Source organism: Bufo gargarizans, chromosome 7, assembly GCF_014858855.1.
Source record: "Bufo gargarizans isolate SCDJY-AF-19 chromosome 7, ASM1485885v1, whole genome shotgun sequence".
Taxonomy (NCBI): domain Eukaryota; kingdom Metazoa; phylum Chordata; class Amphibia; order Anura; family Bufonidae; genus Bufo; species Bufo gargarizans.
Window position 1 is genome coordinate 141,662,704 of NC_058086.1, and position 14,039 is coordinate 141,676,742.

A 14,039-nucleotide genomic window follows, 5' to 3' on the forward strand; every position below is an offset into this window, starting at 1 on the left:
CTACATCTGTAGCTAGAATTATCTTTTATTCCTTTTTTCTGCTTTATTATATTTAACAATACCTACACACGTTTCTGATAATGGCAGATTAGCTGTGTGGAGTTTTGTGTAGCAATGTATGTACATTGGTTGTATATATTTTTATTGGGAAGTCCACCATTTTACAATGCAAAGGGTGAAATCTGGGGAAAATCTGTGCAAACATTTTCATGTGTAGTGCCCTGGAGCAGGGGTACTTTGAAGTCTGGACATTTGAGGACATTTGTCAAGGGTTTACTTTTATTACAGGTTAATGTTTGTTGCGATACATATTCTGTTCATTTGCACTGTATTTGGACAGCACTGTGGAAAGGGTTTATGAATATAAAGACTTTTGAAACACTCTAGTTGATATAGAGAAGCTGGTAATTTTCCGTAGTTACCATAAAGTTTAAAGAAGAGCTTGTTATGGTAGTAAAGGCCAGACGGCTTTACCACCAAAACCGACAGGCTGATCTTTTGGATGTCTGGTTGAGATATTTTATTATGGCTGAAGACCTGTTTTTGTGTGGGAAAAACTGCTGTGTCATTGCCATTGTGTATCATTGAAGCTCTATTGTAAGTCCATAAGAGACGGAAAGTGTAGCATTGTTTGTGCTGAGACCCTCCACTCCCCCTCTCCCACTCAAACTTAGTAGTTAAGCTAGAAACTATATATAAGGAGAACAGTCAGAGCCCCTAGTGTTCTGCAGTTAGGGAATAGTGTTTAGAAGAGGAAATTGTGCCAGACTTTTGAGTGACCAGAAGAAGACGCTAAGATGGGGATACTCTGCCAAAGACCCTGAGAGGGACAGCTGGCTCAGGCCATCTCTCAGCATTAAACCCTTCCTCTGCCCCAGAGGAGACTGGAGAAGCCAGCCCATGCCTCGCCTGTATTGTTTTGTACCTGAATTCTTCCAGTAAAGAAGCACACTGGTTTACTGCAGACCCCAACTCTCTGGACTTATTTCCCATTGGGGTGCACCACGGCTTAAAATTCCTTCCGAAGAGCAGCAACACGTGGTGACACCTCAATAGTTACTGGGGGACCCAGCGTAGCGTTGGGACCACCCCAAACCCGGCCATTGCATATGTAACACAAACAGATTTTGCTGAGGATTTGTCAGAAACGCAAGAAAATCTGCACAAAAATCCACATGGAAAACCTACACAAAATACAGTGCTTTGCACATTTGGCATGTCTACTATCAGTGATACATTATAGGGGATATCCTGGAAATAATATTGGTGACCTATCCTCTGAATCCGCTAATATCATATCTACAGGGGTGCAACTCCCAGCAGCCCCACAGATCAGCTGTTAGAAGAAATCGGGCACTCTGTGAGTGTAGTGGCCTCTTCATATGCCATGTGATGTCATCGTACATCGGTCACAGGGCCTAGTTACAGCTCAGCCCCATTGATGTGAATGGGGCTCAACTTCAATACCAAGCACAGCTGTTATACTATGTACAGCGCTGTGTTTGGAAAGCTATTGTGAGTCCACAACGTTCACCAGAGCTCTGGTGAACGCAACAGCTAACTGAAGCAGCTGATCCTAAGGATAGGCTGTCATTATAATTTCCTGGATAACCCCTTTAGTGGGATATTACAACAGACGTTTTCTGCTTCAAATCCACAGTTCTTCAAAGTAAATTCATAGCAATAAATCCACATCAAATTGTGAGTTATTTGGTGCAGATTTGATGCTTAAAACTGAATAAAAATCAGCTAAATGCTGGCATCAATTCTCCAATACAAATTCATTCAAGCTCTTCATTCTTATGAAAGGATAAGACACAGGTATATATGAGTTATAGCTAGAGTTGAGCAGACACCTGGATGTTCGGGTTCAACGGGTTCGGCCGAACTTCACAAAAAAGTTTGAGTTTGCTGAACTTGACCCGAACTTGGCCCCGAACCCCATTGAAGTCAACGGGGACCTGAACTTTGGAGCACTAAAATGTCTCTAAAAAAGTCATGGAAAGGGATACCAAATCCAAGGGAGGTCAATGGCTGCAATGTGATCAAGCCAAAATGTGGGACAAGTTATTAAAGTGGAGGGATCGAATGAAAGGGCCAATTATAGACAAATTTTAGAAATTTAAGTCCCTGTCACCTATGCAGAGCAGGGGTTCTTCATCGGCAAAAATGGGTTAATGTCACCCACCAATGGAACAGCCGATTTTCCCAAAATTTTGGTCCCTTTCACCTATGCAGAGCAGGGGTTTGTATACGGCAAAATTAGTAAAATGGCGCCCGACAATGTAACAGACGATTTTTTTAAATAGAAGTCCCTGTCACCTATGCAGAGCAGGGGTTTAATCACTGCAAAAATTGCAAAATCACAGCCAGAAATTGGTGAATGTCACCCAACTATGTAACAGAAATTAGTAAAATTTATTAACCTGTCTACTAGGTGAAGCAGGGGTATATCACAGCCAAAAATTGGTGAATTTCACCCGACAATGTAACAGTAATTTTGAAATGCTGGCATTCAGGGCCAGGTATCGCGGGTGGGTAGGGGGGTACTCTCTCTTCCGCTTCAGTGTTTGGGAAATCTGAACGCTTCCATGGGACATGGTGAAGATGCTTAATGACCCAGGTGGTGGTGTTGCTGGCAGATCCTCTGTTTGTGGGGTGGCAGGTACCACTGTCACTCCAGAGGTGGATGAAGAGGCTGAAGAGGCTGAGACTGCAGCAGAAGAGGAAGCAATAGGAGCCAGAAACTTTTCTTGGTTTTTGAGATGTCTACTCCACTGCAGCTCGTGCTTTGCACTTAGATGCCTGGTCATGCAGGTTCTGCTTAGGTTGAAAACGTTTATGCTTCACTTCAGGCTCTGATTGCACAGCGTGCAAACCACTCATGTCTTGTTGTCAGCGCATTGTCTGAAGAACTGCCACACCAGAGAACTTATTGAAGCTGGCTTTAGTGTGCTCGGTCCCTTGCTGCGGTGGGCAGTAGCAGGCATACTGTCTAGGGGATGGCCACTCCGCTTTTGCACCCTGCTCCCTCTTCTGCTGTACTGATGGCTCTGTGCGACCACCGCCATTTCCTCCGAACTACACAGGTCACTCACATGACCTTGATTCCATGTGGGATCAAGGACCTCATCGTCCTCCACATCATCTTCCACCCAGTCTTCACCCCTGCCCTCCTTGTCGGTCTGCACACTTTCGAAAGCCCCAGCAATTGGCACCTGTGTTTCGTCATCATCCGAGATATCCTCCCATGTACTCATCTTGAAACATAAGTGGTTGGGCATCGGTGCACTCAATCTCTTCCACTTCTGGGGCTGGCCTAGGTGGATGGCCCTGGGAAACCCTGCCATCAGTCATCAAAAAGCAGAAGAGACTACTGCTCGACTTGGGGCTCAGACTGCTTGGCTGATTTGCAAGGTGGTGAGGTGAAAGACTGATGGACATTGGCTGCAGGTGCCAACTGTGATCTTTCAACAGGAGACTGGGTGGGAGACAATGTGAAGGAACTGGAGGCATTGTCAACAACCCAATCTACTATCGCCTGTACTTGTTCTGGCCTCACCATTTGTAGAGCCACATTAGGCCCGGCCAAATAACGCTAAATGTTCTGTCGCCTGCTCGCACATGAGGAAGGTGTTTCACTTGTGCGTGTAGCTGGCACAGATCGACCAAATCCTCTCCCTGCAACAGGAGCTCATCCAGCAGCACCGCGACCGGGCCGCATCACTTATTTGACGCTATCCTCATTCTCCGCAAATTTAGTATCTTGTCCAAAATGGGTGTTTTTTTTATAACAGAATATAACAGCATTATCTAACTCTTGTATTTTCCACTGACAGATGCAGCAATGGCCGCAATTTATGTATTTTGTTTATAATGGGTGTTTTTTTAATAACAGAATATTATTGCAGTATTTCAAGCTTGTATTTTACACTGACAGATGCAGCAAAGGCCGCAAATTATGTATTTTGCCCAAAATAGGTGTTTTTTTATAACAGAATTTTATTGCAGTATTTCAAGCTTGTATTTCACACTGAAAAATGCTGCAAAAGCCCCAGATGTAGGGTATTGCCAAAAATGGGTGTTTTATTAAACCCAGAATATTATTGCAAAATTTAAAGCTTGTATTTCACGCTGAAAAATGCAGCAAAGGCCCCAGATGTAGGGTATTGCCAAAAATGGTTGTTTTTTTAAACCCAGATATTATGGCAGTATTTCAAGCTTGTATTTCACACTTACAAATGCAGCACATGCTCCAGATGTAGGGTATTGACAAAAATGGGTGTTTTTTTTAACCCAGAATATTATTTTAGTATTTCAAGCTTGTATTTTGCAGTGGGAAATGATGCAAAGGCCTCAGATGTAGGGTATTGCCCAAAAATTGGTGTTTTTTTTTTTAAACCCAGAATATTATTGCAGTATTTCAAGCTTGTATTTCACACTGAAAAATGCAGCAAAGGGCCTAGGTGTATGGTATTGCCAGAAAATTGGTGATTTTTTTTAAAACCCAGAATATAATTGCAGTATTTCTAGATCGTATTTGGCTGTAACAAAAACACATATGCTGTGCTGGTGAACTGAACTTGCATAAAATGGCCGATGATGCCCACCTAACTAACAGACGGATACAAGTTCTTTTTCCATGTCACTGGGCTCAGGGCAGGGTAAAAATATTGTGCACTGCACCCACAAAACAAAATCGCTGTAGATCGCTGAGTTAAACAAGCAATTCTGATATTTTTTCCTATTCTCTCCCTCACAGCAGCAGCATTCTATCCCTACACTAATCAGAGCAGAGTGACGTACAGCGCTACGTGACTCCAGCTAATATAGAGGCTGGGTCACATGCTGCAGTGGACAATCATAGCCATGCCATTAGTAGGCATGGCTGTAATGGTATCTAAGGGCACACAAGTTAAACGCTTGTTGATTGGCTGCTCTGCAGCCTTTCAAAAAGCGCCATTAACTTGCCGAACACCGAACCCGAACCAGAACTATTACTGAAAAGTTGGGGTTCGGGTCTGGGGTCCAAAATTCCTAAAGTTTGGTACGAACCCGAACTTTACAGTTCGGGTTTGCTCAACCCTAATTATGGGGTCCCTGGAGAAAGACAATACTGGTGTGCTTCTGTGCTTAGAAATTTTCTTCACCACCCGATGCCTCGATAATAATAAATTCTAAATAATCTTAAATAATCTACCCAGTTTTTTATATGGACACTAGTGTTGAGAACGAATATTTAAATCGTAAATTTTAATTGTGAATATCGCCACTTTGATAATTTGCCAATATTTAGAATATAGTGCTATATATTTGTATTTGCGAATAGTGTTGAATATTCTAATCGCAAATTTATCACAAATTTATTGCGAATATATTACATTACCGCTTTTCACAATCAAGTAAACTGACTGGAGATCACAAATTCTCGAATTTGCAAATTTATGGTGAATATTCGGCCCAAAATTATTGAAATATTGCAAATTTGAATATTGACTATGCTGCTAATGACTAATGGACACATAAACAGGTTGAGATGCTGAAAGCTGCCCATTCATATGTAGTTCAATTTATTGGTCCATGTACTATTTGTTCAAAGGGTTACAGGACTAGGGACTCATCCTTATTCAGGGGCCCGCCTGGTCATTCATCTGTTCCCTTGCGTGCCACTGTGAGCCTGGTCATATTATGGCTGTCTGGTGTTTACCCAGTCAATTTAGTTTGTATGACTGCTGGGAGGGTTGCCATGATGACAAATCAAGCCCCTGTTGGTTAATAAGGCTTGAAGCCAAGCCAATCAGGTTTCTAGCTGAGCATCCAATCACAGAGGTAGGCAAGGGATTTAAGTCTGGTGCTCTGTGATTTCATTGCTGCCTATGATTTTTTATCCTGGTTCCTGCAATTTTTGCTACTCATTACTACTATATCTAAACTCCTGGCTCTGACTGGCTTGTTTTCTGGATTAACCTATAATCTGCTGATCTGGTTTCTATTCATTCTCCTGGTATCCTGACTGTAGCTAGTTTCTGAATTAACCCCATCATTCGCTGTTTTGGCACTAGTCTATCTTGACTAGTTCTGACCTGTTCATCCACTACTGTTTACACCCTGGTCATTCTGTTGGTCTAGCAAACAAGTTTGCACCAGTTTTCTGCTACCTTACTCTGCAGACGCAACCAGGCTCTCTAGCAGCCAACGCCATCCGGCCTTGTGCCAAGTTCTGGTAAAGAACCTGGTAACCGTGGTAACTTTAGCCTCCTACCAACTTACCAACTGGAGTGGTTAATGGAGTTATCCGGCTATTAATATTGATGACCTATAATCAGGATAGGTCATCAATATCTAATCGGCGGTGGTCTGATACCTGACACCCCGGCCAATTAGCTGTGAGACAAGGAGGTGTCCCTCCATGCGAGCGCAGCAGCCTGGTCTTCACACTACGCCTCATCTTCTGTGGAGCAGTGGCATAGTGTAATTACAAGCACTCGCTCTATTCACTTGAATGGAGCGAGTACTAGTATTACATTGCACTTCCGAGACGAACACTAGTGTAATGAAGGGTAAGTGGCGCTTGCATGGAGCGCTGCCTCCTGTTCAAATAGCTGATCGAAGGGGGTCCAGGGTGTCAGGATGTCAGACCCCCGCTAATCTGACATAGATGACCTATCCTGATGCTAGGTCATCAATATTAATGGCTGGAAAACCTCTATAAGGAAGATTGGTAGCAGTTTTTGAATTTACTGGCTGTGGTTATGGCTATATATAACTCAGAGATAGCAGTCAAAATATTGCTGTGTACATAAGATCTAAGTTTAGAATGCATATGCAACTACTAAATGGTGCATGTGCTTGCAAAAAAACTGTCACACATTTGTTCTTTACATACAATTTTTAAGGCATATGCATTTTCAAATGTTTGCAAATGTTATCCTCACAGTCTTCTGCTGCCTTCACTCCCCTCCCGCAGATCCCAGGTACAGAATATCTCTGTCTTCCATGTTTCCTGTTGCTTTATGACTCAGAAGCTACGCTTCACAGTTGGAGTTGCTGGATCTTGTAATATTAATTTTCCTCCTAGATCATTGATTTGACTTTGATGTGTTTTCCCCTCAATCCCCTGTGATCGCACCAGTCTTTTATTTCAAACCAATTCTTATACTTTGTTATAATTTTCTAATAAATGTAGAAAAATATGACCTACGGTGAGGATGAAAGCACTGTGTAGATATAACATGTAGCATGTAATTAATACCAGTCCATACACTGGCTTTCTCACTATGAGCAGTTCTGAATAGTGATGATCGTGCATGCTCAGCCGAACACCTGTTTGGCTTGAGCATCTCGATGCTTGGCACATGGCAGTACTCGGCCGAGTACCGCATGTGCTCGAACGCAATGCTTGAGTCTCCCCCCCCCCCCGCACGTTTCTTGGCTGCTACGCAGCCAATAAATGTGCAGGTAAGTATTGCTCTCACTGTAATGCCTGTAGCCATGTTGGCTACTGGCATTACAGTGATTGGCTGTCCGGAACGTGACATCGGGTGCTATATAGCACCCAATGACGCATGTTCGGCTCATTCGTAGTCAAGAAGAGCAGAGCATAGAAAGGGACAGACAGTGTAGGACTATTGTGTGTGACAGCAGCAATATATATTTTTAGCGCATCCTGCGCAAAATACTGGATAATAGGCCACTGCATACAGTTACATTATTTGCACCAAATCTCCTGTGTAAAGTGTGCACCCTAAAATATCAGTGACATTCATTGTACTTTTTCCATAGACGGTGTCCGCTGCAGACAGTTAAATTATCCACGCCACATCTCCTGTTTAAAGTGTGTGCATCCCTAAAATATCAGTGACATCCAGTGCACCTTTTAGTTATGTTCAGCTGACATTAGCACATCGTTTATGTCAGCCAGCTTAATACCCATTTTTCAGCTGACAGAAACCCTTTAATGAGTATTAATATTTGTTGGAAGCTGGTGCATCGCAGGCCTCAATCTATATTTGGTAGAAGTCGGTATATCAATACCCTCTATCAGTATTTTGTGGAAACAGGTATATAGAACCATGAATGAGTATTTGGTGAAAGCCGGTATATCAAACCCCTTAATCAATATTTGGTGGAATATGGTGTATCGCAGGTGTCAATCAATTTTTGGTGGAAGCCTTTATATCAATCCCCTCTATCAGTATTTTGTGGAAACAGGTATATAGAACCCCTTAATGAGTATTTGCAGGAAGCGTGTATATCAAACCCCTTAAACAATATATAGTGGAAGCTGGTGTATCACAGGCTTCAATAAATTTTTGGTGGAAGCTGGTATATCAATCCCCCCTATCAGTATTTTGTGGAAATTTTGTGGTATATAGATCTAGTGATGGATGAACATCAGCCGGGGCAGTTTGCGAATGCGATTGTGCGAACGCGATCAAATGTTCGCAAACAGCAAGTTCGCAGCGGACCCCATTCACGTTAATGGCAGGCGAACCTGAATAAACCTTTAGCTCATGTTTGCAGCCACAAAATACTTAGTAGAAGTGCACAAATAGTCCCACAACATGGACAGTGACATACAGTGTCCTTTTGGAGCCTAGAAAAATAGTATTTTTGGCCATGGGAGTACGGGCCTTAAAAATTAGGCATTCACCTGACATAAAGGAAATTCTGATTATGTGGCTTGAGGTACATTATGCGGTCAATGGATACAAATTTTACTGTAGACCAGTGGAGTACACACCCCAAACATTAGGCATTCACCGGACAGAAAAGATCAAGTGATTTTGTGGCCGGAGGTATATTACACAGTCAATGGATATAAATTTGACTGTAGGCCAATACAAATATAGGTCAAATACATATGTTTAAAAGGACTAAAAATATAAAATTGGATTAAAACCATGGCTAACAAAATCCCCCTCTTGTAGAAAAAACCCTAATGATAATAGTAGAAATTTGATAACACGTGGTCATCACTGGTGTTAAATTCCTCCGAGGACCGAACAATTATTCATTCACCGTTAGTATGTGGCTGGAGGAAGATTACACGGTCATTGGAAATGAATTTTACAGCAGGCCAGTGGACTACAGGCCCCAAAAATTATGCATTCAGTGTACAGAAAAGAACAAGTAAGTATGTGGGTGGAGGAAAATTACAAGGTCATTGGATATCAATTTTACAGCAGGCCAGTGGACTACAGGCCCCCCAAAAATATGCATTCAGCAAACAGAAAATAACAAGTACGTATTTGGCTGGAGGTAGATTACACGGTCATTGGATGCAAATTTTACCGCAGGCCAGTGGACTACAGGCCCCAAAAATTATTAATTCAGCAGACAGAAAAGAACAAGTAAGTATGTGGCTGGAGGTAGAATACACGGTCATTGGATATCAATTTTACAGCAGGCCAGAGGACTACAGGCTCCAAAAATTATGCATTCAGTGTACAGAAAAGAACAAGTAAGTATGTGGCTGAAATGAAAGATTACACGGTCATTGGAAATCAATTTTACAGCAGGCAGTGGACTACAGGCCCCAAAAATTATGCATTCAGCATACAGAAAAAAAAAGTAAGTATGTGGCTGGAGGTAGATTACACGGTCATTGGATATCAATTTGACAGCAGGCAGTGGACTACAGGCCCCAAAAATTATGCATTCAGCGTACAGAAAAAAAAAAGTAAGTATGTGGCTGGAGGTAGATTACACGGTCATTGGATATCAATTTGAGAGCAGGCCAGTGGACTATAGGCCCCAAAAATTATGCATTTAGCATACAGAAAAGTACAAGTAAGTATGTGGCTGGAGGTAGATTACATGGTCATTGGATATCAATTTGACAGCAGGCCAGTGGACTACAGGCCCCAAAAATTATGCATTCACCGTGCAAAAAAGATCAAGTGAGTATGTTGCTGGAGGTCTATTAGACGGTCAATGGATATCAATTTTACTGAAGGCCAATACAAATACAGGTCAAATACATATGTTTAAAATAACTAAAAATATAAAATTGGAATAAAAACATCACAAAAAAAATGTGTTTGCTAGACCATGTGACTGTGGTCAGATGTATCTTGGCACCAACACTGTGTGCTAGAGAAACATTCACTTGCCACTGAAAGTGGCCATATAGCTCCGGGATGCCCTTCTGGGAGAAATATTTCTATCCGGGGACCTTTGTGACAATGGCCACAAATTTTCTAAAGGCCTCTAAGTCCAACAGATTATATGGAAGTAGTTGGCAGGGTAGCAGTTCTGACAAGCCACCGGTCAGCTGTTTGGCAAGAGGGTTATCCGGCGTCATCATGTTTTTTCGCTCAAACATTTGGGCCACAGAAGCCTGCCACTACGAAGGCACGGTGGAAGGTGGAGTGGAAAAATGGGAGAAGAGAGGAGGAGAAGAGGCAGTACGTTGAGCGCCGGAATTGTGGCTTTGTTGGTTTTGACATTATTGCTCCCACTGGGCTCAGTGATGGAATGCCAGGTGACTTATTAAGGCGGTCATCCCTAGGTGAGTGTTGGGCTTACCGCGACTTATGCGGATGCCATAGCAGTCTACTTTTTGCCTACTGTGCACTGTAAGTTCTGCCTGCTTCTCCTCCCTATCTGCTGCTCCGTCTCACCCTCTGAACTCCCCTCCTCTTCCTCTCTTGTGGGCACCCACAGGGCGGCCATCGACATGTCATCATCGTCAACTTCACCACTACTGACATTAGAGATCTCAAAATAGACAGCAACAGTGGGGACCACCCTCCTTGGGCTGATCTGGTTACTGTCATTGGACTGCTGGGTTGCCACCGTTGATACCTCCTCTTCCTGATCTGATGCCCTCGGTGATCGACGGCTGGCGTCGGATGGCAGTACAGGCAACAAAGAAGGTGCAGAGGAGGCAGAGGTCTGGCTGCTGGTACCATTACTTCTAGGAGAAGGAGTGGGGGAGTGGAAATGCATTATTGGAAGGGGGTGGGGTGGCTGCAGGACAGTGGCAGGAGCTGCTGTCCCCTGTGCACTGCTGCTGGCGCTGCTGCAACCACCCTGCAGTGGCTGACTCTCAGGTTCTGGCTAAAGGCAGTGGTTGATAAGTGCAAGATAATGCAACTGGGGCGTAAAAACCCAAGAGCAGAATATAAATCGGTGATACAGTTCTAACCTCAGTATCTGAGTAAAGGGATTTAGGGGTCATTATTTCAGTAGACTTAAAGGTAGGCAGACAATGTCATAGAGCAGCAGGAAATGCTAGCAGAATGCTTGAGTGTATAGGGAGAGGCATTAACAGTAGAAAGAGGGGGTGCTCATGCCGCTCTACAAAGCACTAGTAAGACCTCATTTGGAGTATTGTGCGCCGTACTGGAGACCATATCTCCAGAGGGATATTGATACTTTGGAGAGAGTTCAGAGAAGAGCTACTAAACTGGTACATGGATTGCAGGATAAAACTTACCAGGACCTTAACATGTATAGCTTGGAAGAAAGACGAGACAGAGGGGATATGATAGACACTTTTAAATATATAAAGGGAATCAACAAGGTAAAAGAGGAGAGAATATTTAAAAGAAGAAAAACTGCTACAAGAGAAGATAGTTTTAAATTAGAGGGGCAAAGGTTTAAAAGTAATATCAGGAAGTATTACTTTACTGAGAGAGTAGTGGATGCATGGAATAGCCTTCCTGCAGAAGTGGTAGCTGAAAATACAGTGAAGGAGTTTAAGCATGCATGGGATAGGCATAAGGTGATCCTTCATATAAGATAGTCCAAGGGCTATTCATAGTATTTAGTATATTGGGCAGATTGGATGGGCCAAATGGTTCTTATCTGCCGACACATTTTATGTTTCTAAGTTTCTACCCAGCCGAGCAACAGAACTTCCCGGGTCGCAGGAAAGGCAGCCTACCATGAAGTCAGCCATGTGTGTCAGAGTACCAACAGGCAAGACTTTGCTGTCGTCATCAGGAGGATCACTCCTAATCTCCTTATCCTCTTCCTCCTCTTCTGCCCACCCACGCTGAATAGTGATGAGCGGCAGGGGTTATATTCAAATTTGCGATATTTCACAAATATTTTGTAGAATATTCATCATATATTCGCAAATTTGAGAATTTAAGATTATTTTAATGAATGCGAAAAATCGGCAATGTAAAAATCGCATAATGCGAATTTGTAATGCGAAACACAGCTGTGGGTCACTTTTTCAAAATTTTTCAAGCTGCTAGAAGTTTTATGAGTTTCTCATGAGACTGAAGAAAATGATTGGCATGGCAGAACATTACAATAGCTTTATATGCAGATAGAGTCAGGTGCTCCAATATATTCGCAATTGAGCTAATTGGCAGTGATTAGAATATTTTTTTGCACTACGTACAACTTCACATTTTAGTAGGTCTGACTACAGATTACTGATTGGTGCATTAAGTATTGTTGTGAACTCTACATTGCTTTCTTCTCATTGGCCCACAAGCAAGAAGCAGAGACAAATTATGTGTTCAGATGAAAAAAATGCTGAATATTTGATATAACAAATATATATACAGTAGCACTATATTCTAAATATTTGAGATTTCTCGAAGTGGCGATATTCGCAATAAAAATTCGATATTCGAATATTCGCGCTTAACACTAACGCTGAACAGATGGAATTAAACTTCCATGGGTACTACCCTCTATAGTGGAGGCAACCGTCTCCTTCTCCTCTTCATCGTCCAATTCTGTCTGAGAAGACAAACTGAGGGTGGTATGGCTATCACCCAGTGTAATGTCTTCCCCCATTTCCACCTCTTCCACATGCAAAGCTTCATCCTTAAAGGGGTTCTGCACTTTCATTTAACTGATGATCTATCCTCTGGATAGATCATCAGCTTCTGATCGGTGGGGGTCCGACACCCGGGACCCCCGCCGATCAGCTGTTTGAGAAGGCAGCGGTGCTCCAGCAGCGCCGCGGCCTTCTCACTGTTTACCGCCGGGCCGCCCGCCCACTGACGTCACGACTTGTATCAACTAGAGTGGGCGAGGCTAAGCTCCATTCAAGTGAACAGAGCTTAGCCGCGCCCACTCTAGTTGATACAAGTCGTGACGTCAGTGGGCGGGCGGCCCGGCGGTAACTAGTGAGAAGGCAGCGGCGCTGCTGGAGCGCCGCTGCCTTCTCAAACAGCTGATCAGCGGGGGTCCCGGGTGTCGGACCCCCGCCGATCAGAAGCTGATGATCTATCCAGAGGATAGATCATCAGTTAAATGAAAGTGCAGAACCCCTTTAATTGTGAGCAGCAAGTGTTTGAGTAGGCACAGAAGTGGGATGGTTACGCTGATAATAGCGTTATCTCCGCTCACCATCTGTGTTGATTCCTCAAAATGTATTAAAACCTCACAGAGGTCAGACATCCATGCCCACTCCTTTCTTGTGAAGAGCAGAAGCGGACTGGAAAGGCGATGACCATGTTGCAGCTGGTATTCCACTACTGCCCTCTGATACTCACAAAGCCTGGCCTACATGTGGAACATGGAGTTTCAGCGAGTGTTCACGTCACACAACAGCCAGTGGGCTGGCAATTTCAAGTGCTGCTGCAGCGTTGAAAGACCGACCAAAGCTGTTGGTCACTTGTGGATGTGTGTGAGCTTGCTGAGTTTCAAAGTCGCCACCAAGTTACAGCCATTATCAGACACAACCATGCCTGGTTCTGGTTCTGGAAATGTAGCATCCCTGGCCGAATGCACTTGTCCATGTGTCCGTGGTTAAGTGGACCTTCCCAGTAACTGCGTTGGACAGGGTTGTGTGATGTTACGGGACACATGTTGGTGTAAGGCAGGCATGGAACACCTTAAAAAATAATGGCAGCTGGGGACTGCATAACATGGGACGGCCGCCGACATCAGGCTGTGGAAGGCCTCAGTGTCCATTAGCCTAAATGGCAACATTTCCAGGGCCAGTAATTTGGAAAGCTGCACATTTAGTGCTATGGCCTGTTGGCGGGTGGCTAGGTATTTTCTCTTGCATTCAAAGCCCTGGGGTAAGGATATTTGTACGCTGCGCTGACACAGGGAAGTCG